Source organism: Triticum urartu, chromosome 1A, assembly GCF_056163025.1.
Source record: "Triticum urartu cultivar PI428250 chromosome 1A, HENAU_Tu73, whole genome shotgun sequence".
NCBI lineage: Eukaryota > Viridiplantae > Streptophyta > Magnoliopsida > Poales > Poaceae > Triticum > Triticum urartu.
Genome location: NC_141873.1, coordinates 30,977,392 through 31,002,624, shown reverse-complemented (window position 1 = coordinate 31,002,624; position 25,233 = coordinate 30,977,392). Strand labels below are relative to the sequence as shown.

At 44.7% G+C, this 25,233-nt stretch overlaps 1 pseudogene; it reads left to right on the top strand.

Moving 5' to 3' along the window:
* LOC125532630 (ABC transporter C family member 10-like) overlaps nt 1-22,693 on the top strand; it is an 84,364-nt pseudogene extending 61,671 nt beyond the window's left edge.
* Nucleotides 22,694-25,233: the final 2,540 nt, after the last annotated feature.

Here is a 25,233-nt window from a genome sequence, read left to right as displayed (position 1 = left end):
CAAAGTAGCCCATTTCCTACCTGTTCGTGAGAGTATCACCGCTAGCCAGCTAGCTGACTTATACATCTCCCGAATAGTGTCTCTTCATGGTGTCCCATTGGAAATTAACTCTGACCGTGGGAGTCTCTTCACCTCTCTATTTTGGGAAAGTTTCCAAAATGCTATGGGAACTCGTCTCTCTTTTAGCACCGCCTTCCACCCCCAATCAAGTGGTCAGGTAGAGCGAGTAAATCAAATTCTGGAAGATATGCTTTGAGCTTCTGTCATCTCATTCGGAATGGATTGGGAGAAATGCCTTCCATTCGTGGAGTTTGCTTATAACAATAGTTATCAAGCTAGCTTGGGCAAAGCTCCTTTCGAAGTTCTCCATGGACGAAAATGTCGAACACCTCTTAACTGGTCAGAAACCGGGGAAAGACAACTCTTTGGCCCGGATATGATTCAGGAAGCAGAAGAGCAGGTTTGCATTATTCGTGAGAAATTGAAAACAGCCCAATCTCGTCAAAAGAGCCAATATGACCGAAAACATAAGCTCATGACTTATGATGTCGGCGAAAAGGCTTACCTTCGGGTTACTCCGTTAAAGGGAACCCATCGTTTCGATATCAAATGCCAATTGGCTCCTCGTTACATTAGACCCTTTCGCATTCTTGCCAAACGAGGAGAAGTTGCCTACCAATTGGAACTACCTCCGCATCTTTCCAGAGTTCACGATGTCTTCCACGTTTCTCAACTCAGGCGTTGCTGCGCGGATCCTATCCGTGGAGTGGACCACGAAATGCTTGATCTCCAAGATAATCTCACTTATCGGGAATATCCTGTTCGTATCCTTGATCAAGCCGAGCGTACCACTCGACGCCATAACATCAAGTTTCTCAAGGTTCAATGGTCACACCACTCTGAAAAAGAAGCCACTTGGGAAAGGGAGGATCGTCTTCGACTCGAGTACCCCACCTTCTTCCCAATGGATCCTAAATCTCGGGACGAGATTCTTTTGAGTGGGGGTGAGTTGTCACACCCTAGCTAGTTCATGCATTAGAGCATTGCATCATGTTTAATTTCCTAGAAAACTGAAATGTGGATGACAGAACCCCCAGCACCCCCCTGGAACAACTAGGGTTTACTAAAAACTTTTTCAATGAACCTGAAATGCCCTTCTAAAAGGTCCACCCTTTTTGTTTTGGGTTAAAACCTTTGAAAAAAATGGTGCACACTTTTCTAGGACATCTTAAGGTCATTGGATTAATTCATATAGTATTTGCATTTGGGCATATAAATGCTATAAAATATTTTAAATGCTCAAGTAATCATAAACTAAAATGTTTACTATTGGATATATTCTAAGCAGTAGCCATGATTAGTTTCATGATTTTTGGAAATTCCCTGGCATTTTTAATAAAGCCCTGAAGTTACAAAAATAATAGAAAACAGAAAAAAAAAGGAGAGAGAAAGGATCCAGCCACTTACCTGGCGCAGCCCACCTAGCAGCCACTGGCCGGCCCAGCACTGTGCTGGCCCGCGCCAGTCATCGCCTACCTCTGCCAGTAGGCAGAGGAGGGACACGGCGCACGCGCCCGAGCTCGCCACGCCACCACCCTGCTCGTCTGCTTCGCCTGGTCACCGCCTCGACGCCGCTAACACCTCCTCGGTGTCACCCCGGTCTACCCAACACCTCACACTCCCCCCTGCTCTCTCCCTCGCTCCCTTGACGCCATGGCCGATGCAGCCGCGCCCGCGCCGTCGTGAAGCCCGTAGCCACCATCGTCCACTCGTTGCCTCGCCGTGCCAATAAGCTTCGCCGTCGTCCACTGCTTCGCCTCGACCGATCCCCGAGCGCTCGCACGCCCCGGAGACGCTGCACCGAGCTCGTCCCGATCCGCCATCGCCGGAGATCCCCCTCGCTACCTCGACCGCTCCAGCCCCTTCCCAAGCTCGCCGTTCGCTCCCCTGCACTCGCAGTGAGCCACTGACCCTTCTCCCCCTCTCCGTTCTAGCTCTCGTGCACCGTACGCGCCGCCTCGAGTTCGCCCGCACGCACCGCCGCCTTTGCTCGCCGCTAACGAGTCTCCGGCCATCTAATGGTCTGGCCGTCGTGCCCAGCTTCCTCCCCGCACCGCGTAGAGCACATACGTGCCCCGCATGAGCCACCACGACCATCACAACAACGGTCCCGACCTCACCTGAGCTCCGGCGACCGCCAAGGTCGACGCCGGCGATGACTTCGGCCACCCCAGGTCCAACCACCTACACCACTCGACGCGGACGAGTGCCCGCGTCACGTAGATGCCCTCCGCCGGCCATTTGGTCATCGGAGGAGGAAACCCGCACCCCTCCGCCATCCCTGGCCTTGCCGGCGACGAGCCATTGACCTGGTCCGGCGGGTTTGACCCCGCTTGATTGGGGTTTGACTTCCCCCCTGACTCACTGACGTGTGGGCCCAGGCCACTAACTAAACTAGGTTAGTATTAGTTTACCGCTAACTAAACTTAGTTAGTTAGTTGACACTGACAGACGGGACCCACAGGTCAGGGTTGACCTGGACCGTCTCAGTTGACCGTTGACGTCACACTGACACCAGGCTGACGCAGTAAATCCTTTTCTGGATGTATTCTTATATAGGAAATTCCAGAAAATAACGAAAACTTCAAAAAATCATAGAAACTAATCTATAACTCAGATTGAAAAGATTTATATATGAAATTTGATCAGAAAAAATCAATCTTTCCATCTGTAATGGTTTCCTGCATGACAAAACACTTTAACCTTGCTGTTTAGGTGAAACAAGCTAATACACTTATAATGCTTAAGAACATAAGCTTCCATTTGAATCTTTGATTCAAATGGACCCAAACCAACTTGTTTCACATTGCATTAGGCAGGACACCTCATATTGCCATGTCATAGCATGCATCATGTTGTTGCATATTGCCATGTGATGATTGTGTTCTGTGGTGTCTTTCGTGGTAGGTTCTGCCTCCGAGGATATCTCCGAGTATCCAACTGAAGGGCAGCAACGCCCCAGATATATTTTCCATATTTGTATCCAACTCTTGCCGTCTCCGGCGCTAAGTTATATTTATTTCTCGGGTTCGGGTATTTGTCTCCATGTGTTGTTTTCGTTTTCATGCATCTCATATCATGTCATCATGTGCATTGCATTTGCATACGTGTTCGTCTCATGCATCCGAGCATTTTCCCCGTTGTCCGTTTTGCATTCCGGCGCTTCGTTCTCCTCCGGTGGCCATTTCTAGCTTTCTTTCGTGTGTGGGGATTAAACATTTCCGGATTGGACCGAGACTTGCCAAGCATCCTTGGTTTACTACCGGTAGACTGCCTGTCAAGTTTCGTATCATTTGGACTTCGTTTGATACTCAAACGGTTAACCGAGGGACCGAAAAGGCCTCATGTGTGTTGCAGACCAACACCCCTCAAATTTGGGCCCAAAACCCACCAAACTCTGCTCCATGTCCTAGAGCGTTCGATCACGATCGCGTGGCCGAAAACCGCACCTCATTTGGACTCTCCTAGCTCCACTTATGCCTATAAATACCCCCCTCCCGTTTTCGGATCGTCTTCCTCCTCCGAAACCCTAGTTTTCCCAGATCCGCCGCTCCACCCGCCGACGGACACGTCCGAATCGGGCTGGACGTGTCCGCCCCGCCGCCTCCAGCCATCCAGCGCCCGCCACGTGGCAGGCCAGCCACCGCCGCCGCCGCGGCCCGCCAGGCCCAAGGCCGGCCCCCGCCTCCACCTCGCCTGGGCCGCGCCCCGCGCCTTCTCCTCCCTCCACGTCGGCGCCCGAGCCGCCCAGCGCCGCCCCGCGCCGTCGCCAGCGAGCGGTCCGCCCGGCTGCCGCCCAGCCCCGCCGCCCGGAGGTCGCCGCCTCGCCGCCCGACGCCGGTGGTGGTGCCCCTCGTCGCCAAGGCCACCACCGCGGCGCCCCTCCACTCCGGCCGCCACTCCGGTCGCCTCCTCCCTCGTTGCCGGCGAGCTCCGGCCGGCGATCCTCGTTTTTCGCGCGGGTGCTACAGTACTGCTACAGTAAACCCTAGATCTGAGGGTTGACTTTTTCCCTCTCCCTCCAGATTTTTATGCTATGTTTGACTGCTCGTATCTCCGCAACCGTAGCTCCGTTTTGGGCATATGATATATCAAAATCTTCGCCTCGACATGTACATCATTTCATTCCATTGCATCATTTGCATTTGAGGTCATCTTGTTGCCCAAAATGCTGTTATAAGGAGGCTTCGTGAGTTAAATTGCAGATCCGTTAGTTCATCATGCACTTTTGTCATTTTTGCCATGTTTAATTCGTGCATGATATGCCTGTGCCCCTTTGGGATGAATTGTTAAGCATTTTGTCTTCTTTCCAGAGGTGCCACCCATGCATTTTTAGGATGTGTGTATTGTCTTGTGCAAGCTTGCGAAGAGAGGTACCTGAGATTGCTGATTTCAGGGACTTAGTGATTTTCACCAAGTCTGGGATATTTTAGTTCATGATGCCATATGTCCAGCTTGTTTCCTAGTGATCCGTGCCTCTTTTGAGGATGATCAGTAAGGGAGTTTTGATATTTATGTTATGCTCTATTCATCCATGTCTTTTTTTGCATATATGGAGTGCTCTAGGTTGACTCAATCGAGCTCAATTTTTGCTTCGTTGTTAATCTGGGCAGATCGTCAACTTGTTTGCGATTTTGCCGATGCTACCGTTAGTGTTCCATGCATGCTATGCCTTTGTTCTTGCCATGTGTAGCTAGCATATTGTGCCTTCTTGCTGGTTATATGCTTTCCTTGCCATGACTTGCACCGTAGTGAGTGCATCGAGCTCGTTTACATGCCTTCGTGAGTTAAATTTCTGCATGTCTCAGTTTTCACTAAGTCTGAAAACTGATTGTGTTCGAGCTATGTTCGTGAGCTCGGTAGAGTATTTTGTGAACCCTTTTGGCCCCAGGTCACTTTGGGTGTTTTGTTAAGCTTGTTGAGTAGCTCCATGCCATGTTCTTACTTGTCATGTTCAGGTTTTGTATCATGTTGTTTTGCTGCTCCGAAGAGGGCTTCGTGATCTGAAATTTCAGGCTAGTGTTAATTTCAGTAAGTCCGGAATCTGTTTTGCATATTCATTTTTGCCATGCTTGTTTGAACCTCTTAATGGATGAATTTGCCTATGGCTCAGTGCTAGTGTTTTGTTAACCATCTTGTGTTCATCACTGCCATGTATTTTGTTTTCATGTTTGGTGGCTGTAGCATGTTCATTTCGTTGCATTTAGATGCCTACTTGCTGTAAATCGCAGACCGGTGTCATATCTTAAAACGCTTGCCATTTCCAAACCGTAACTCCGATTCCAATGATCTTTATATCGTTTTCAAGCGATTTCATCCCCTCTATCCAGTGGCACCCTTGGAATTCCAAGTTGAGGCCAGGTTCATGCATTTCCTGTCATATCTTGCATTTTGCATCCTGCATCGCATCCCGCATAGCATGTCATCATTTCATCATATCGCTTGGTCTTGCACGTGGTTGATTGTATCCTTGTTGCTTGTTTGTCTTGTTGGGTAGAGCCGGGAGATGAGTTCGCTACCAAGGAGCCCGTTGAGTTTGCTTGTGAGGATCCAGTCAACTCTGACAACTGTGCAGGCAAGATGATCATACCCTCGAAATCACTACTATCTTTGCTATGCTAGTTTGCTCGCTCTTGCTATGCCAATGCTACGATGCCTACCTTTTGCTTGTCTGCCTCCCAATTGCCATGTTGAACCTCTAACCCACCATGTCCTAGCAAACCGTTGATTGGCTATGTTACCGCTTTGCTCAGCCCCTCTTATAGCGTTACTAGTTGCAGGTGAAGATTGGAGCCGTTCCTTGTTGGAACATTTATTTACTTGTTGGGATATCATTATATTGCTATGTTATCTTAATTCATCTATATACTTGGTAAAGGGTGGAAGGCTCGGCCTCTCACCTAGTGTTTTGTTCCACTCTTGCCGCCCTAGTTTTCGTCATATCGGTGTTATGTTCCCGGATTTTGCGTTCCTTACGCGGTTGGGTTATAATGGGAACCCCTTGATATTTCGCCTTGATTAAAGCTTTTCCAGCAATGCCCAACATTGGTTTTACCATTTGCCACCTAGCCTTTTCTTTCCCTTGGGTTCTGCAGACTCAAGGGTCATCTTATTTTACCCCCCCCCCCCCCCGGGCCAGTGCTCCTCTGAGTGTTGGTCCGAACTGGGCAGCCTGCGGGGCCACCTCGGGGAAACTTGAGGGTTGGTTTTACTCGTAGCTTGACCTATCTGAGTGTGCCCTGAGAAAGAGATATGTGCAGCTCCTATCGGGATTTGTCGGCACATTCGGGCGGTGTTGCTGGTCTTGTTTTAACCTGTCGAATTGTCTTGTTGTACCGGGTTACCGAGTCTGATCGGTGTGTCTCGGGTGGAGGTCTATTCCTTCGTTGACCGTGAGAGCTTGTCATGGGCTAAGTTGGGACTCCCCTGCAGGGATTGAACTTTCGAAAGCCGTGCCCGCGGTTATGGGCAGATGGGAATTTGTTAATGTCCGGTTGTAGATAACTTGAACCTTAATTAATTAAAATGAATCACCTGAGTGTGTTGCCGTGATGGCCTCTTCTCGGCGGAGTCCGGGAAGTGGACACGGTGTTGGAGTAATGCTTGCGCAGGTTGTTCCTCTAGATTCTCGCTCGCGCCTTGCCTCCTCTTCTCGCTCTCTTTTGCGTATAAGTTAGCCACCACATATGCTAGTCGCTTGCTGCAGCTCCACATATACTTGCCTTATCCATTCCTATAAGCTTAAATAGTCTTGATCGCAAGGGTGCGAGATTGCTGAGTCCCTGTGACTCACAGATACTATAATTCCAGATGCAGGTCCAGGTGATTTCGCTCCAGGTGACAAGTACGAGCTCAAGTGGGAGTTCGACGAGGACTCTCAGCGTTATTATGTTTCTTTTCCCGATGATCAGTAGTGGTGCCTAGTTGGGGTTTGATTCAGGGCCTTGTCGCATGTTGGGTTCTTTTCTATTTTGGCGCCGTAGACGGGCCATGAGTGTTTGTTTGATGGATGCTATTTATGTACTCTGATGTGACGTGGCGAGTGTAAGCCAACTATGTTATCTCTCCCTTTTATTATGTATTACATGGGATGTTGTAATGATTGCCTGACTTGCGACATTGCTTTCAATGCGGTTATGACTCTAAGTCGTGCCCCGACACGTGGGAGCTATACCCGCATCGAGGGCGTTACAAGTACCCTACTACTACTTCATCAGGCAAGCAGCCCCATTGATCATATCGATACGATCCTATGTTCTCGCTTCTGCTCTCATTTACTGCATTAAGACAACAACGTTTCAAACTGTTGTATGCTGCGGTAGCTGAACCCTTATCCTCTGCATGACCTGTCATTGCCACAGTAACTAGATGAAACCCACTAGCATGTGTAGGAGTTGATTGAGCCATGTATGTGTTTCCTACCTTGCTATGCCTGCTATGCTTAGAGTTGTGTCAGGTCTGATCCATCTGGGTGATGGGCTAGGGTGAAATGTTTATGTCGGTATTGTGAGGGATGTGTTGAACATGATTTGATAAAGGTATCGATGAGAGGCCATGTAGGAGTACATGGTGGGTTGTTTCATTGAGGCCGTCCCTAAGAACTAAGATCTGTATGCGTGATTTAAGATTCAGTTACTACCACACATTGGGCCCTGAAATATGAACCCACTCGACTTACTGACCCCTCTTGTCCTTTGTCCAGGAGTTGCAACTAGTTTCTGGTGTTTATAGGTTATGTGTTGGCGGTCGTGCGTAGCGCTGACCCTAGGGGTGGGCTATGATGCGGTAGATACACGATGGTCGGGTATGTCGGGCGCCCGTTTGGCGTCTCGGGACCCTGTACACATCGTTTGGGGCCGTTGAGGACATCCCGGCCGGATTTCCTTGCGGATGGAACCCGAATAGGCGATAAACCTGGACTAGAGACTTGTGTGGTTAGTCAGGTCATGGTCTACACCCACGTCGGTTTTCGCTTGAAGTCTACCGAGCATGTGTCATGTGCAGACATTAAGTGGTGGAAACATGTGTGACGAAGTACACCCCTGCAGGGTATAAAACTATTCGAATAGCCGCGTCCGCGGTAAAGGACTACTTGGTTGCCTATACAGTTCATAGACAAGTTAATGCTTACTACTAAAAGACTCAAGATAAGTGTGAGTACCGAGGATGGCCCTCCCGTAGGATGACGAGGGAGGATCTCCGGTGGAGTATTGTGTTGGTGATTAGTGGACTCATGTGCGAAAACTATTTTACTAGTGGTGTCTCGTAGGATAGCTTAGCCAAGAGTCAAAGCTGGCTTGCTGCATTAAGTCCACCACCTTCTTGAGAATGAGCATGTATAGTAGGACCTGTTGTAAGACTTGCTGAGTACCTTTGTACTCATGTTGCATAATTATTGTTTTCAGACGACAACACCGCCCCCTTCGATGGGTTTTATGTAGACATCGATGTCGATGAGTAACTTGCCACCCATGTGGTGATTCTGGCCATGGAGGGCCCTTTTTAGATAGACAGGCTTCGACAAGCCTTCTTTCTTTCTAGTGTCTGTACTTAGACTATTTGCTTCCGCATGTGCTTGTATGCTTGTATGCTTGTATGACTTGAGTGTCGGGTCATGTGACCCCTACCTATATGAACATGTTATGTATGGCTCCCCGGAGCCTTTAAATAAAGTACTTGAGTTGTAGAGTTTTGTTGTGATGCCATGTTGTATTTACACATATCGAGCATATTGTGTGTATGATTGAAATGCTTGGTATGTGTGGGATCCGACAATCTAGTTGTTTATCCTTGGCAGCCTCTCTTCTGGGGAAATGTAGTCTAGTGCTCCTTGAGCCATAGTAGTCCGCTACAGCCCGGTTCACCGGAGTCCTGCTAGCCTAGCACTACTCCTCAGGACACTTGACTGGCCGATATGTGTTTCACTTCGTTCCTATGTCTGTCCCTTCGGGGAAATGTCATGCGGTGACATCCGGAGTCCTGCCTAGCCTCCTACAGCCCGGGTTCCCCGGAGTCCTGTTAGCCCAGTGCTACAGCCCGGATTCACTCGCTGATGACCGACTTGCTCGATGTGATTCATGTATGCCTGTCCCCATAGGTTAGTACCGCTTCAGGTTCACGACTAGCCATGTCGGCCCGGGTTCTCTGTCATATGGATGCTAGCGACACTATCATATACGTGAGCCAAAAGGCGCAAATGGTCCCGGGCCTTGGTAAGGCGACACCCGTGGGGATACCATGCGTGAGGCCGCAAAGTGATATGAGGTGTTACCGGTTAGATCGATGTGACTTGGAATCGGGGTCCTGACATTTCTGAACTGCTATTCAAGCCAATTTCTATTCCTCGGTGTTGTTCAACAAAGAGAAAATCTTCTACCATGAGCATATTCCTCACGTAGATATGGAATCTCTGCCGTGCTTCGCACCGGTCCTCAGTGTTCTTCACGACGCCGGACTACTAAACTTTTGCTCTGACATCTGCGATTGGAATGAAGAACTGATTCTTCAATTCTATGCAACGCTGCACATCACAGGAGATTCTGAAGATGTGAATTCATGGGTGCTGGACTGGATGTCTGAAAACACTCACTACACTGCATCAGCCTCTGAATTGCTTCGTGCCTTACCACTCAGTCCTCCCCTTGAAGAAGCTCGTTGCATCTACAGTGAACCTAAGCTTACAAATCATTACATGCAGGTGCTGATAAAACCTTTGAAGCCAGGCCAAGCACCAAGAACCGAATTCCTCGTGAAGGAACTGCTTTACGTGCCCAGAACTGTCTATCGTATTCTTATGAGGACAATCAGTCCTATCAAAGGCCATGACTCATCTGATGTGGAAATTGTTGGCATCATGAAGAATCTGGTATTTAACATTGTTCATGGCATTCCTGTCAATTATCACGATTTCTTCATGAGGACTCTGGCAAATGTTGCACTGTCTCCGTTTGAGCCGAAGCCTTATGCTCCATGGATTATGAGATTCCTCAGGAAAGGTCTTCACTCAACTACAAAGCTGATTTCCAGAATCACCTCAGCTACTTGCCCCCAATTGAAGTCCTCAAGCAGACCTATTCCTCAGTTGATGGAAAGGGCAAGGCACCAGCTGTAATAGATGAAGGCATTCGTCCATTGGATGGTCAATTTCGCAAAGCTGCTTCTTATTCCACCACACATGACTCTTCCAATGCACCCAAGTCCACTCCTCAAACACTGCTCCGTGTGTGATGACTGACCGTGAACTTCTGCTTAGTCTTCACCAGAAGGTGGATTGAAATCCTAAATGGGTTAAGCGTCAGTTTGGTTCATTTCTTCACAACATGACTGCTACACACAATGTAGTGAAGAAAAACCATTACTACCTCCATCAAGTCTTCGGTCGCACCTGGGCAATCCTGTCACATCTATATGGTGAAGAAAATGGGTCTCAATGAAGATTTTGACTGGTCTGCACCTCCACCGAAGAAATTCAAGAAGGTCAAGGTTCCTTCTCTGGTGGCCAGCTCATTTTCTTCATCGTGCGACACTGATGAAAATGATGACTTGGACGACACTGCGGCAGGCCCTACTACAACAAATGACCCCAACAACGCCGGCGCTCCTTCATCAACTTGATATTCTTCAGGGGCGTTAGTCCTCATATTCGATCCTTTTGGTCATTTGATGACAAAGGGGGAGAATTTTGATTTAGTCTTCAAGCGGGTCTTTCTATATGGGCGTTTTTCTCAAGTTACAACTCTCGTTCTTCTGAGAATTTATTGGATCGAGTTGTAAACTTAAACCCGATGATGCTCTGATACTTTTGATACGTTTTTCTACATGCTTATTCCTCGTTAATATTATTGCACGCATGCTGAATTACATCAGTCACCATATTTCATCATGCATTTCAAATTCTTCACTGTTATATGTCAAATGCGTGTATGAATTACAAGATATAGGGGGAGATCTCCATGATTCAACTCTTCAAGTGTGCATTGCTTCAAAAGCAAATTCCTCACTATGCACATCTTCAGGGGGAGTTCTTCTATATTTTGCAATCAAATTCCTCAATATCAGTATTTACACTTCATATGTTTATCCCCGTTGAAAACTTAACCTATATTGTCATCAATCATCAAAAAAGGGGAGATTGTAAGTGCATCTAGTGCCCCTTAGTGATTTTGGTGTATTGAAGACTTATAGGTTAAGGGACTAATGCATTTGTGAGTGTACACAGGTCTATAATTCTATGAGGAGTTTGATATTTACAGAGAAAGTCGACCCCTAAAAATGAAGTTCTTCGACTGAAGACTTTGAATCTCTAAAGACTTTCTGAAGACTTTGAAAGTGAAGAAATTGGTGTGACCTTGAAGACTTGGTATTCATTCATGGAACATGAAGCGTGAAGACTTTTGTTTCGTAGTTTCATTTTCTCTTTCTTGAGTCATAGGAAACACCGTACTGTTAAAGGGGGTCGAGGAAATACTAAGGAAAAATTTCCATGTGATGCTCAACTCAAAATCCTACACCTACCAATCCCTTCGAGTGAAGCCATTGGAAATCTCATACAGTCCACTCATATTCTTCAGTGACAGAGACGAAGTACTTCTGGTCTCTGAGGAATTTGTTCTGACTGAGGAGCTAGGAATTCGCCAGTGCGGATTGCCTATACAGTGAGGAACATGATAGCCCTGAGGAGTTTGCTACTCAAAATTCCGACCGTTGTTGTGCTATGCGCTAGCTGTCCCAAAATATCTATCCACCTAACGATCATATCATTGAAGGGCATTTATGTCTTATCATGTCGGGCTGCTCCCTAGGCTATAAATAGCCGCCCCCTAGAACCACTAGCTGGTTGGCTGCTCCGAGAGAAACTGACACTTGTCATTTGAGAGCAACCCATCCTCCGAGGACTTTGAGCGAAAATCATCAAGTGAGGAAAAACCAAAAACCCAAACACCTACAAACCCCAAGTGATTGAGCATCACTGAAGAGATTGATCCTGCGTGGCTCCGACGCTTGTTACCTTTGAAGACTGTGCTTCTTCCAGACGGTTAGGCGTCATGGTCTAGAGCATCCAAGAGGAATTGTGGATCGCCGAGTGACCAAGTTTGTGAAGGTTTGGAAGTCGCCTGAAGACTTACCACGAGTGATTGGGCGAGGTCTGTGTGACCTTAGCTCAAGGAGAATACGGTGAGGACTGGGTGTCCTGAGCTGCGTGTTCAGGACTGGGTGTCCGGGACTGTGTGTCCTCGAGTTTAAATACTCAGCTGCTCCAACCAGACGTACAACTGAGACAGCAGTTGGAACTGGTCTACCAAATCATTGTATTCACCAAGCTTACTGGTTCTATTCCCTCAACTCTTTCATTTCCTCATAACTGTATTGTGTGTTTGTTCATATCTGTGTTTGAAGACTTTGACTGAAGACTTTCTCAATTTCTCCAGTTCAATTTCTTCAGTCTGTTTGTCTTCATCCTGTGTTATCCTGTGATTACGCTTTCAGTACTCTGTGCCTGTCTTCATTTTATCATGATGACCATGCTTGTATTCTGTCATGTTTATTCTTGAGTACTTACTCTGGTGCTAGTAGTTCTTCGCTAAGGAATTTCCTCACCGGCAAATTCCTCAGTGAAGAATTTCATAAAAATAGCCTATTCACCCCCCCCCTCCAGTCGATATAACGCTCTTTCAGCCGCCACCAGCACGACAACCCTGGTCGCCACCGGCCTGCGCCATCGCCCTTGGATCGGCCAGAGTGGGTCGCCGCCACCCAGATCCGATCGCCGGCCGAGGAAGATTGCCGCCGCCGCCCGGCGGCCCGCGGGCTTAGCCTGCGATGCCCTCGGCGGCGGCGGCGGGAGGAGAGGGAGGCTAGGCAGGGAGGAGAGGGGGGGCGGCGGGGAGGCCCCGGTGCGGCGCGGCGCCGCCGCACGGGGGGGGAGGAGGTCACGGGGTGGAGTTGGCTCTTACGAAGCTCTTTGTTTTGTGACAGGAATATGTTATGAGTGCCCTATCAGACAAGACTGTTATTTTGGTGACCCACCAAGTGGATTTCCTACCTATATTTGACTCCATTTTGGTACCGCTCTCCACCTCAAAAAGTCAAAAGTATCCATATGAAGATTTGTGCCTCGATGATTTATCTTTGTCTCTACCGAGCTTTAGTTATTTCTTGATGGCATCTAAAACTAGTGATGGTTTTTTGGCAGTTAATGTCTGATGGAGAGGATATTTGGTCTGCACCCTATCAAGATCTATTGACAGATTGTGTAGAATTTAAAGACCTTGTAAGTGCCCATAAAGCTAGTATCGGTGTTTCAGATCTTAATAACGACAGCACCCCTCACAGAGCTAAGGGAATATCAATAAAGGAGACTAATGGTATTCATGGAAACAGACATACAGAGTCTGTGAAGCCATCACCAGCAGATCAACTGATCAAGAAAGAGGAAAGAGAAATAGGGGATGCATGTGTTAAGCCTTATATGCATTACCTGCGCCAGAGTAAAGGCTTGATGTATGCCTCCTTTTGTGTTATTTCTCACATAATTTTCATAGCCGGGCAAATATCACAGAATTCATGGATGGCTGCTAATATCCAAAATCCTCATGCTAGTACACTGAAGTTAATTTCTGTATACATTGTTATGGGAGTTTGCACAATGTTCTTCTTGCTATGAAGATCTTTATCGGTTGTTGTTCTTGGGATCCAGACATCAAGATCATTATTTTCCCAGCTACTCAATTCACTGTTCTGCGCACCAATGTCCTTTTTTGTTTCCACTCCTATATGAAGAGTTCTTAGCCGGGTAAGAATTATTTTTAAAAAATGGCAAGTACAACAAATTTTTACATGTGGAGATTTTCTGATGATGGATTAACTTATTCTGTTTTCTCTTCAAGTGCAGGTCTCTTTGGATTTGAACATCATTGACCTTGATGTTCCATTTGCCCTCATGTTTACACTTGGTGCCAGCTTAAATGCACTTAACAATCTAGGGGTATTGGCTGTAGTTTCATGGGTAGTTCTGCTTGTATCCATGCCAATGATAGTTTTGGCAACTAGGTTTCAGGTGATTGGTGTGACATCTTTTCTCTATGGCTAAGCCCTTTTTCTCGGGTTATTTGATTTCATTCACCAATTGATGTGCTGCTCTGCTGCTATTTTCGTCTGAGGTCTGAACTGAGCCTGCTGTTCTACATTCAAAGTTCCCATTAACTAAATCCTGTTATGTTGGTCATGCAGAGGTACTATGTAGCCTCAGCTAAGGAGTTGATGCGGATCAATGGTACTACCAAGTCTGCCCTAGCAAATCACTTAAGTGTATCAATTTCAGGGGCTATAACAATAAGGGCCTTTGAGCAAGAAGATCGCTTCCTTGCTAAATATTTGGTCCTTGTTGACAAGAATGCTGGTCCATATTTCTACAATTTTGCTGCAACTGAATGGTTGATTCAACGCCTGGAAATAATGAGCGCTACAGTTCTTTCTTTTACTGCCTTTGTCATGGCTCTTCTTCCGCAAGGAACTTTTAGCCCCGGTATGTAAATACATGACCACCATGTTGCTTCAAATATTGGAAATTTTTGACTAGCCAGCTCGTTCTATGGCCATCGACAATTGCGTCGGATTTTTGATAAATGTTAGATGCATTGCCATGAAAATGCTGCTAACTTTTCATAGCCTCTTGATACTGAGTTATGAAAAGCTTTTGTTATGAAAATGTACTTCATACTCCCTCCACTTGTAAGTAGATAACTTCTTTGACATGATATGGGTCTCCTAAAACTTATTTGCCCATTTCTTTTGATATGCACATGAAAGTAATATTATGAAAATTTAAATCACAAAAAATCTAATGATGGTATTTTCACCTTACCAGTGCAAATACATTTTAATAGTAGTAGTCAAATTAGAAAAGCTTGACTGAACACTTGCCAGGATGTCTTGTATTTTCGAACTGAGGTAGTAATGATTATTTTCGCAAGAAAAATATATCCGACGCGTTCTGCTAGGCAGGATTATCTGATGAATATGAAACAACGTACATTTTCTCAATCTACCACTTATCCTGATGATTTTATGGATAGATTTTTATCTTTTATGAAATGTATGTGCTAGAGTCAAATAACTATATGTATTTGATACTACTCAGTACATGAATAAATTAACATTACAAACAATATAATAAATCCCTTGTTTTCATACTTACACAAGTTTTGTGGGAATGGCATTGTCCTATGGTCTTTCCCTAAATGTGTCATTTGTTTTCTCTACTCAAAACCAATGCAACCTTGCAAATCAAATAATCTCGGTGGAACGAGTGAACCAGTACATGGAGATACAAAGTGAAGCAGCAGAAGTTCTTGAAGAAAATCGACCCGCACCATATTGGCCCAAAGATGGCAATGTGGAGCTTAGGAATTTGAAGGTAATCAAATATAAATATTTACATGTACACTTTATAAGGTAACTTTTTATTAACACTTAAACAAATGTATGTGATTGATTTTATTTCGACAGATTAGGTATAGGAAAGATGCTCCCCTTGTACTACATGGAATCACTTGCAAGTTTAAAGGTGGAGATAAAATTGGAATAGTTGGTCGAACCGGAAGTGGCAAGACAACGTTAATTGGTGCACTGTTTTGACTTGTTGAATCTGCTGAAGGGAGAATAATTATAGACTCTGTGGACATCAATACGATAGGCTTACATGACCTGTGTTTACGTTTGGGTATTATTCCACAAGATCCAACACTTTTTCAGGGTACAGTAAGATACAACCTGGATCCTCTCGGGCAATTCGCAGATCAACAAATATGGGAGGTAAAATGTGCACAGCTACCTATGTTACTCTTTCTTGTCTTACCTAGTGATCAGATCACCAAATAATATTACGACGAAAAGGTGTTACAGCAAAAGAACCTGGTGTATTGTTTAATCATGAGGCAATCCTCTTCAGTACCATGGCAATTCAGCTCAGTTAATATGAAAATATACCAACTATTTCAGAAAGTTCAGCACGTCATCAAAATGGGGCGAATAAACTGAATTAGGGATCTCAAATGACAAGTTGCCTTTTTCATTAAAAAAAGAACTAGATTGCCTAGGATGAACTAGACAACTTTTCATTGATAGAAGAAATAGGCACCCTAATTCGAGTTAAGAACAAGTTGAACATGGATGACGTTCTGGTAGGAGAGTAAGTTGACACCTCCCACCAACTTTGATAGGCTTAAGGCCCCTCTTTCTCAATTTATGGCATATGTACATTTCAAAAGGAATCACTAAAGTGGTTCCTCCATTTGTTATTGTGCATTTGTGCTGCAGGTTCTTGACAAATGTCAACTGCTTGAAGTTGTCCAGGAGAAGGAGCAGGGATTGGATTCACATGGTAGGAACCTTCACTTCATCTATACTTGTTTCTGGAGTTCATTTTCAGAAACTAATAAATTGGGAAAACGGAAAACTCTGTTCTAGTCATTTCGGGAATTCAAAATAAATGGGAAAATACATGTGCCACTAAATATGTCAAACTGTTGGTGCCCCTAAGCACATTAGCTATATCCTTTTGCTACCACGATGTTGGGAATTATATTGTTCGTAGTACTGATCAAGAACTTGTCATACTAGTTGTGGAAGGCGGATCAAACTGGAGCATGGGACAAAGGCAACTCTTCTCTCTGGGATGTGCACTTTTGAGAAGATGTTGTATCTTAGTTCTTGATGAGGCCACAGCCTCTATAGACAATGCCATAGATGTTGTCCTTCAGAAAACGATCCGGACGGAATTCAAACATTGCACTGTTATTACAATTGCACACCGTATACCAACTGTTATGGACTGTGATATGGTACTTGCAATTGGCGACGATACGTTTACCTTCCGACAACTTATGAAAAATATATTGATTGTTTTGTAGTTATCAACCCATCATCTTATTGACCAGCAACCGTTAATATGGAATTTATGAATTATACTTGAAACCAAATGCATGGTGGCTTTCCCATACTAATGAGCATTTCCAGGGAGAGTAGTGGAGTATGACAGACATACAAAGCTCATGGAAACTGAAGGATCTCTCTTTCGCGAGCTGGTCACACTAGTAGAAAAGGGGCCAAAGGTCCAGGCCGGGTCAGCCCATTAGTCTCGGTTCAGTCCAGAACCGGGACCAATGGGGGCATTGGACCCGGTTCGTGAGCCTAGGGGGGCGGCCGGGCCACGTGGGCCATTGGTCCCGGTTCGTCTGGACCTTTTGGTCCCGGTTGGTGGGACGAACTGGGACCAATGGGCCTCGCTCCTGGCCCACCACCATTGGTCCTGGTTGGTGGCTTGAACCGGAACCAAAGGCTCCCCTTTAGTCCCGGTTCATGCCACCAACCGGGACCAATGAGGTGCCAATATATACCCCCTCGCGTAAGAGCAGAGCACACTGCTCTGTTTTTTTCTGGCCGAGGGGGAGAGGGCTTGGTGGTGCTCTAGCTCACCTCCTATGCACACAAGGTGTTCGATGGAATGCCTGAGCCACACTACATAAGCTTTCTCCTCTCCAAGCTCGACCTCCAAGCTCCATTTTCCTCAATATTTGTCTAGATTTAGCGGTCCGTCACGCCCCGTCCCCGTCTTCACCGCCGTCGATCACCCGCGCCGAGCTCATCGCCGGCACCACCGTGGTGAGCCTCTTGTTCTTATCTTCTTTCTGAAAGGAAAAAATATTCTTACTTTTATGTTTACATAGATACTTGTATTATTTTCTTACTTTTATTATTGCATCTTATATAGTGCGATGGTTTTGGTATCCGCCCCCGTCGGCCCTCGTCCTGTCTATGATTCGGATGTGGTATATATATTATCTTTATAACTATTGGTTCATTTATTGTTTATGAAAATTATGCCGACCAACGTGACATAGATTTTATTTATGTAGGATGTATGTGAATCGGAAATTCCAACTGGCCCTATTGTCGAGAGGTTAAATTTAGTTGAAGAAGAAAACAATTTTTTGAAGGAAAAAATAAAAAAAATTGAGGAGGATAAGATGATATTGGAGTTGCATGTTGCGGATGTCGTCGATGATCACAAGATCAAGATGGATGCAATGCGCTTGAAGATTAGAAAGATTAGAAAATATGCCATTCATACTGAGGCTTGGTATCACTATGCCGTTGGATCAATTGTTACCTTGGTTGTGATTATGATCACATTTGTTTTCGCATTGAAATGTTTTACATAGTTTCAATGTATGGTTTAATTAATTAGATGCTCTGGAGAGCTATATGTTGTTAGATGAGAACTATGTATGTACTTTGGTTTTAATGTGATGATGAACTTCTATTAATTTGGACACTTAATTATATATAATGCACGCAGATGAACCGGCAATGGATGTACGGTGACAGACACACCTCCGAGTACATTAAGGGCGTGCATGAGTTTCTCGATGCGGCTGAGGCAAATAAGCAGAATGGTTTTATGTGTTGTCCATGCACTGAATGTGGGAATACGAGGTCTTACTCTAACCGGAAAATCCTTCACTCCCACCTGCTTTACAAGGGTTTCATGCCACACTATAATGTTTGGACGAGGCACGGAGAAATAGGGGTTATGATGGAAGACGGCAAAGAAGAAGAGTACGATGAAAACTATGTGCCCCCTGAATACGGTGATGCTGCAACGGGGGGAGCTGGTGAAGATCAAGAGGAACCAGACGATGTGCCCAATGATGCTGCAACGGGTGAAGCTGCTGAAGATCAAGAGGAACCAGATGATGTGCCCGATGATGATGATCTCCGCCAGGTCATTGTCGATGCAAGGACGCAATGCGAAAGTCAAAAGGAGAAGCTGAAGTTCGATCGCATGTTAGAGGATCACAAAAAAGGGTTGTACCCCAATTGCGAAGATGGCAACACAAAGCTCGGTACCATACTGGAATTGCTGCAGTGGAAGGCAGAGAATGCTGTGGCTGACAAAGGATTTGAGAAGCTACTGAAAATATTGAAGAAGAAGCTTCCAAAGGATAACGAATTGCCCGACAGTACATACGCAGCAAAGAAGGTCGTATGCCCTCTAGGATTGGAGGTGGAGAAGATACATGCATGCCCTAATGACTGCATCCTCTACCATGGTGCATACAAGGATATGAACGCATGCCCGGTGTGCGGTGCATTGCGGTATAAGATTAGACGAGATGACCCTGGTGATGTTGACGGCGAACCCCCCCAGGAAGAGGGGTCCTGCGAAGGCGATGTGGTATGCTCCTATAATACCACGGTTGAAACGTCTGTTCAGAAACGAAGAGCATGCCAAGTTGATGCGATGGCACAGTGAGGACCGGAAGAAAGACGGGAAGTTGAGAACACCCGCTGACAGGTCGCAGTGGAGAAAAATCGAGAGAAAGTACTGGGATGAGTTTGCAAAGGACCCAAGAAACGTATGGTTTGCTTTAAGCACGGATGGCATTAATCCTTTCAGGGAGCAGAGCAGCAATCACAACACCTGGCCCGTGACTCTATCTATGTATAACCTTCCTCCTTGGATGTGCATGAAGCGGAAGTTCATTATGATGCCAGTTCTCATCCAAGGCCCCAAGCAACCCGGCAACGACATTGATGTGTACCTAAGGCCATTAGTTGAAGAACTTTTACAGCTGTGGAATGGAAACGGTGTACGTACATAGGATGAGCACAGACAGGAGGAATTTAACCTAAAGGCGTTGCTGTTCGTGACCATCAATGATTGGCTCGCTCTCAGTAACCTTTCAGGATAGACAAACAAAGGATACCACACATGCACGCACTATTTAGATGACACTGAAAGTATATACCTGGACAAATGCAGGAAGAATGTGTACTTGGGCCATCATCGATTTCTTCCGACCAACCATCAATGTCGAAAGAAAGGCAGGCATTTCAAAGGCGAGGCAAATCACCGGAAGAAGCCCGCCATGCGTACCGGTGATCGCGTACTTGCTATGGTCAATGATTTACACGTAATCTTTGGAAAGGGTCCCAGTGGACTAGCTGTTCCGAATGACGCTGAGGCACACGCACCCATGTGGAAGAAGAAATCTATATTTTGGGACCTACCCTACTTGAAAGACCTAGAGGTCCGCTCTTCAATCGACGTGATGCACGTGATGAAGAACCTTTGCGTGAACCTGCTAGGCTTCTTGGGCGTGTATGGGAAGACAAAAGATACACCTGAGGCACGGGAGGACCTACAACGTTTGCACGAAAAAGACGGCATGCCTCCGAAGCAGTATAAAGGTCCTGCCAGCTACGCTCTTACGAAAGAAGAGAAAGAAATCTTCTTTGAATGCCTGCTCAGTATGAAGGTCACGACTGGCTTCTCGTCGAATATAAAGGGAATAATAAATATGTCAGAGAAAAAGTTTCAGAACCTAAAGTCTCATGACTGCCACGTGATTATGACGCAACTGCTTCCGGTTGCATTGAGGGGGCTTCTACCGGAAAACATCTGATTAGCCATTGTGAAGCTATGTGCATTCCTCAATGCAATCTCTCAGAAGGTGATCGATCCAGAAATCGTACCAAGGCTAAGGAGTGATGTGGCGCAATGTCTTGTCAGTTTTGAGCTGGTGTTCCCACCATCCTTCTTCAATATCATGACGCACGTCCTAGTTTATCTAGTCTACGAGATTGTCATTCTGGGGCCCGTATTTCTACACAATATGTTCCCCTTTGAGAGGTTCATGGGAGTCCTAAAGAAATATGTCCGTAACCGCGCTAGGCCAGAAGGAAGCATCTCCATGGGCCATCAAATAGAGGATGTTATCGGGTTTTGTGTTGACTTCATTCCTGGCCTTAAGAAGATAGGTCTCCCTAAATCGCGGTATGAGGGGAGACTGACTGGAAAAGGCACTCTTGGAAGTGACTCAATAATATGCAGGGACGGATATTCTTGGTCTCAAGCACACTACACAGTTCTACAGAACTCTATCTTGGTGACCCCGTATGTCGATGAACACAAGAACAGTCTGCGCTCCAAACACCCGGAGCAGTGCGACGACTGGATTACATGTGAACACATCAGGACTTTCAGCAGTTGGTTGGAAACACGTCTCAGAGATGACAACACTGTTTGTGAAGAGCTGTACTTGTTGTCCAGGGGACCATCTTTGACTGTATTGACTTACAAAGGATACGAGATAAATGGGAATACATTTTACACGATCTCCCAAGATCAAAAGAGCACCAACCAAAATAGCGGTGTTCGCTTTGATGCAGCAACCGAGAGCGGAAACGACACATATTATGGTTACATAGTGGACATATGGGAACTTGACTACGGACATGATTTTAAGGTCCCTTTGTTTAAGTGCAAATGGATCAATCTGTCAGGAGGCGGGGTACAAGTAGACCCACAGTACGGAATGACAACAGTGGATCTGAAAAATCTTGGGTACACTGACGAACCGTTCGTCCTAGCCAATGATGTGGCACAGGTTATCTATGTGAAGGACATGTCTACCAAACCGAGAAAAAGAAAAGATAAGGAAGCGAATACATCATACGATGAGCCAAAGTGCCACATAGTTCTTTTAGGAAAAGGGGACATCCTGGGAGTGGAGGGCAAGACAGACATGTCTGAAGATTATGAAAAGTTTCATGAAATTCCTCCCTTCAATGTCAAGGTTGACCCAAGCATCCTGATAAACGATGAAGATTATCCATGGTTATGGCGTAATAAGCAAATGACACAAGCGAAGAAAAAGTGAAGACTTTCTCCCGCAACTATTATGATGATACCATGCCAACTTTGTAACACACGAGTATGCTATGCCAACTTTTTCAGAGTTCATTTGAAAACTATGAATTTAGGTCGAATTTTCTCTATAGGTGCATCTATGTTCATTTTTTTTAATAAAATTAATCACAAACTTGTGATTCACACAAATTTCAAAGAATTCAGATTTTAACTATTCAAATTTGAAAACTAATGGCACTAAAAGAAAGTTTATAATTTTTCTAAAACTAATGGCACTAACAGAAAGTTTATAATTTTGCTGACCTAAAAGCAAAAAGAACTAAAAAATAAAGCAAAAAACAAAATAAAATAAATAATACAGAAAACAAAACAAAAAAACTGGAAAACAAATTAAAATAGCAACAATAAGTATTTTGTTGTAAGTAGAAACAAAATAAAATAAATAAAGCAACAAAGAAAACTAAAAAATTAAAAAAGTGTTTTCAAATTTGAAAACTAATGGCAGTAACAGAAAGTTTATAATTTTTCTAAAACTAAAAGCAAAAAGAATTAAAAAATAAAGCAAAAAACAAAAAAATGCAGAAAACAAAACAAAAAAACTGGAAAAAAATAGGCACTAAAAGCAAAAAAAACTAAAAAAGTGTTTTCAAATTTGAGAACTAATGGCACTAACAGAAAGTTTATAATTTTTGTGACCTAAAAGAAAAAAAATCACTAAAAAACTATAAGTATTTAGTTCTAAGTAGAAATGAAAAAATAAATAGTAAAAAAGAAAAAAATGCCTATAATATTTGTTATGACTAACTAAAATTATCAAATTGAGTATAATGATAAAACACAGTAATATTAAATAGCAGGAAAAAGAATGACTCAAAAATCAAGGAGTATTGGTCATACACATCGAACACAGATATGTAGAAGAGATTGTCGGTTCCGTTTGGAATCTGAAGAAAAGACACCGCCACCTGCAAAACTGAATATCAATTGCTACCAGGTTTTTAAGCAACATAAATTCCTGAATCACTGAAGCTGTGCAGAGTAAACCCCTGAAGATTTCCTTGCTCCAGTAAACAGATATAATGGGCGAAATGGGAGGGACTTCAAATCTGCAACCCTGCTGACTGTACAGATTACTAATGCTAAATGGGAGCTCATAATATTAATTAGCAAGGTAATAGTGGTTGACCAAACTGATCTGCATGCACCTTAGGCCCATTGCATCTCTACCTTTGCTTGTGATATGACTTGAGCATATTTGTTTGCTGACAATGTTATGTGTAGAACGAGAGAGAGAGAGAGAGAGGGTGAGAGAGACAGAGAGAGAGACAAAGAGAGAGACAGACAGAGGCGTACCAGGTTGTGTCGCGCGCGCGCGCGTGTTGGTGCCCCGTGCAGACAGGGACCAACACCTCCTCATCTATGTACGTGAGTCACATGTGCTGGGCTAAGTGGAGATGGGCCAGGCCTACATCGGTTCAAAACTCCAATGGGTTGGTAGATATCCATCTTTCACATGCAAGTGGCAGTCCTTTGTTCCCATTCCCTTCGTCAAGCAATCTGATGCCTAGAGCTGACATGAGTAAGGTTGGTGATCTTAGCATTGAGTTTCTCCTTAATGAAGAAGTGATCTATATTCACATGTTTTGTCCTATCATGTTAAACTGAGTTATGGGCAATGCTTATGAATGACTAATTGTCATACCACACTCTCAAGGTTCCCTTCCTCAGAAGTTTCAACTCTTAGTAGGTTCTTCACCCAGGGCATCTCACTCAACCCTTGAGACAATGCTCTATACATAGCTTCTGTTGTTGATCTAGACACAACTATCTGTTTTCTTGCTTCTTCATGGCATCAAATTTCCTCTCACAGGCACACAATAGCTTGAAGTTGATCTTACGCCATCTTGAAATTGGCCCAATCAGGGTCAGTATAGTCATTCACCTCAAGATGTCTACTCTTTGCAAACCCCAACTCTTTACCTGGAGTGCCCTTTAAATATCTCAGGATTTTGTGCACTCATGCCCATGTCACTCAAGACATTTAAGGTGTATTTACATTGGCACAAAGACATTTAGTGTCTGCACAAGAGAGTAGTAGGAAACAAAGAGCGAGGCATGGCATTCGCCGGTCATCCGGTTAGTTAACTGGACAACTGGCTATGCCCGGACGAATTTGCTATTTGTACCAATGGACGTCTGACTTGCAGCTCGGCCGGCTGGCTATGCCTAGACGAAAAACACTCCCTGGCCAACTTGTCCGACCACTTTGTCCAGCTAGAGATAAACCTACTAGAGTCATTTCCAACATTACCCAGTCTTCCGGCTAGCAGCCCAGACAATCGACCATTCAGTGTGTGTGTGTGCACGCGCGCGCACGTGTGTGTGGGTGGGGAGGGGGGATTTTGCTATGGTAAATGTGGGACTTGGTAAACTTTTTGTGTATCATTCGAGAGGAATGGTGTATAGAAGATCTACTGATAAAAATATCCTGAAGCCCTTTTGATCCCCTCTTAAAAGTGCGGGATCCATATAACTGAAGACATAACAGAAAAAGCAATGGTTCTTGTCGTCATTGCACCAATCTTGAGTGATAACCATTTTGGTGGCTTGATGATCCACACATATAATTTTCACGGGGACTAAAATTTGTGTATATACTTAGCAAACAAAATTAGTTCCCTATATCTATATTGTCATCAACATCAAAATATGATTAAGAGCATGATTGCACTTTTAAGCCTAGGAGAGCAAATGGTTACATGATTTAGACGGGCTCCACCTTAATGTGTGCACAATGGATCTTGACGTAAAACAAGATGCACATATTTACAGTGATACTTGAGAGAATTTACTCCCCCTATAGATCATATAACCACATAATGCATGCATTTGAACTATTTTTATAGTTATGATAGCCATCACAAATGCATTAGGTATCATGGTTTGGTTGAGAGCTATACTTGTAATGAAAATTTATGAACCATCGCATGAAATAGCCTCGCATCACATATAATTAATAATATGTCTCACAACCACATCCATGTAAGGCAGCATGCATAACACGTAGTCTCATACACCTTACAATAAGAAAAAAATCAGGTTCACATGCCACAAAGAACCAACCAAGGAAGAACCAAAAAAGCCATGTGACTTTACGGGAGAATATCATACGGAAACCAACATTTGATGGAAACCGGTGAAAACCACGAGAAGAGGATATTTCGAAGTTTCAAAAAAATCTGAAAAAAAAATACGGGGTGTTAAGAGGATCATGTTTTATTGCCACAAAAAAATTTAAGTTGAAACACATTACGAGATGTGAGTTATGAAAAAGACAAAATCAGCATTGAATAGTGCCAAACAGTAATGTCACTATTCAGGGCTCAATTTGTCTTTTTTATAGCTCACATCTCGTAATGTGTTTCAACTTGAAATTTTGCGTGGCAATAAAACATCAC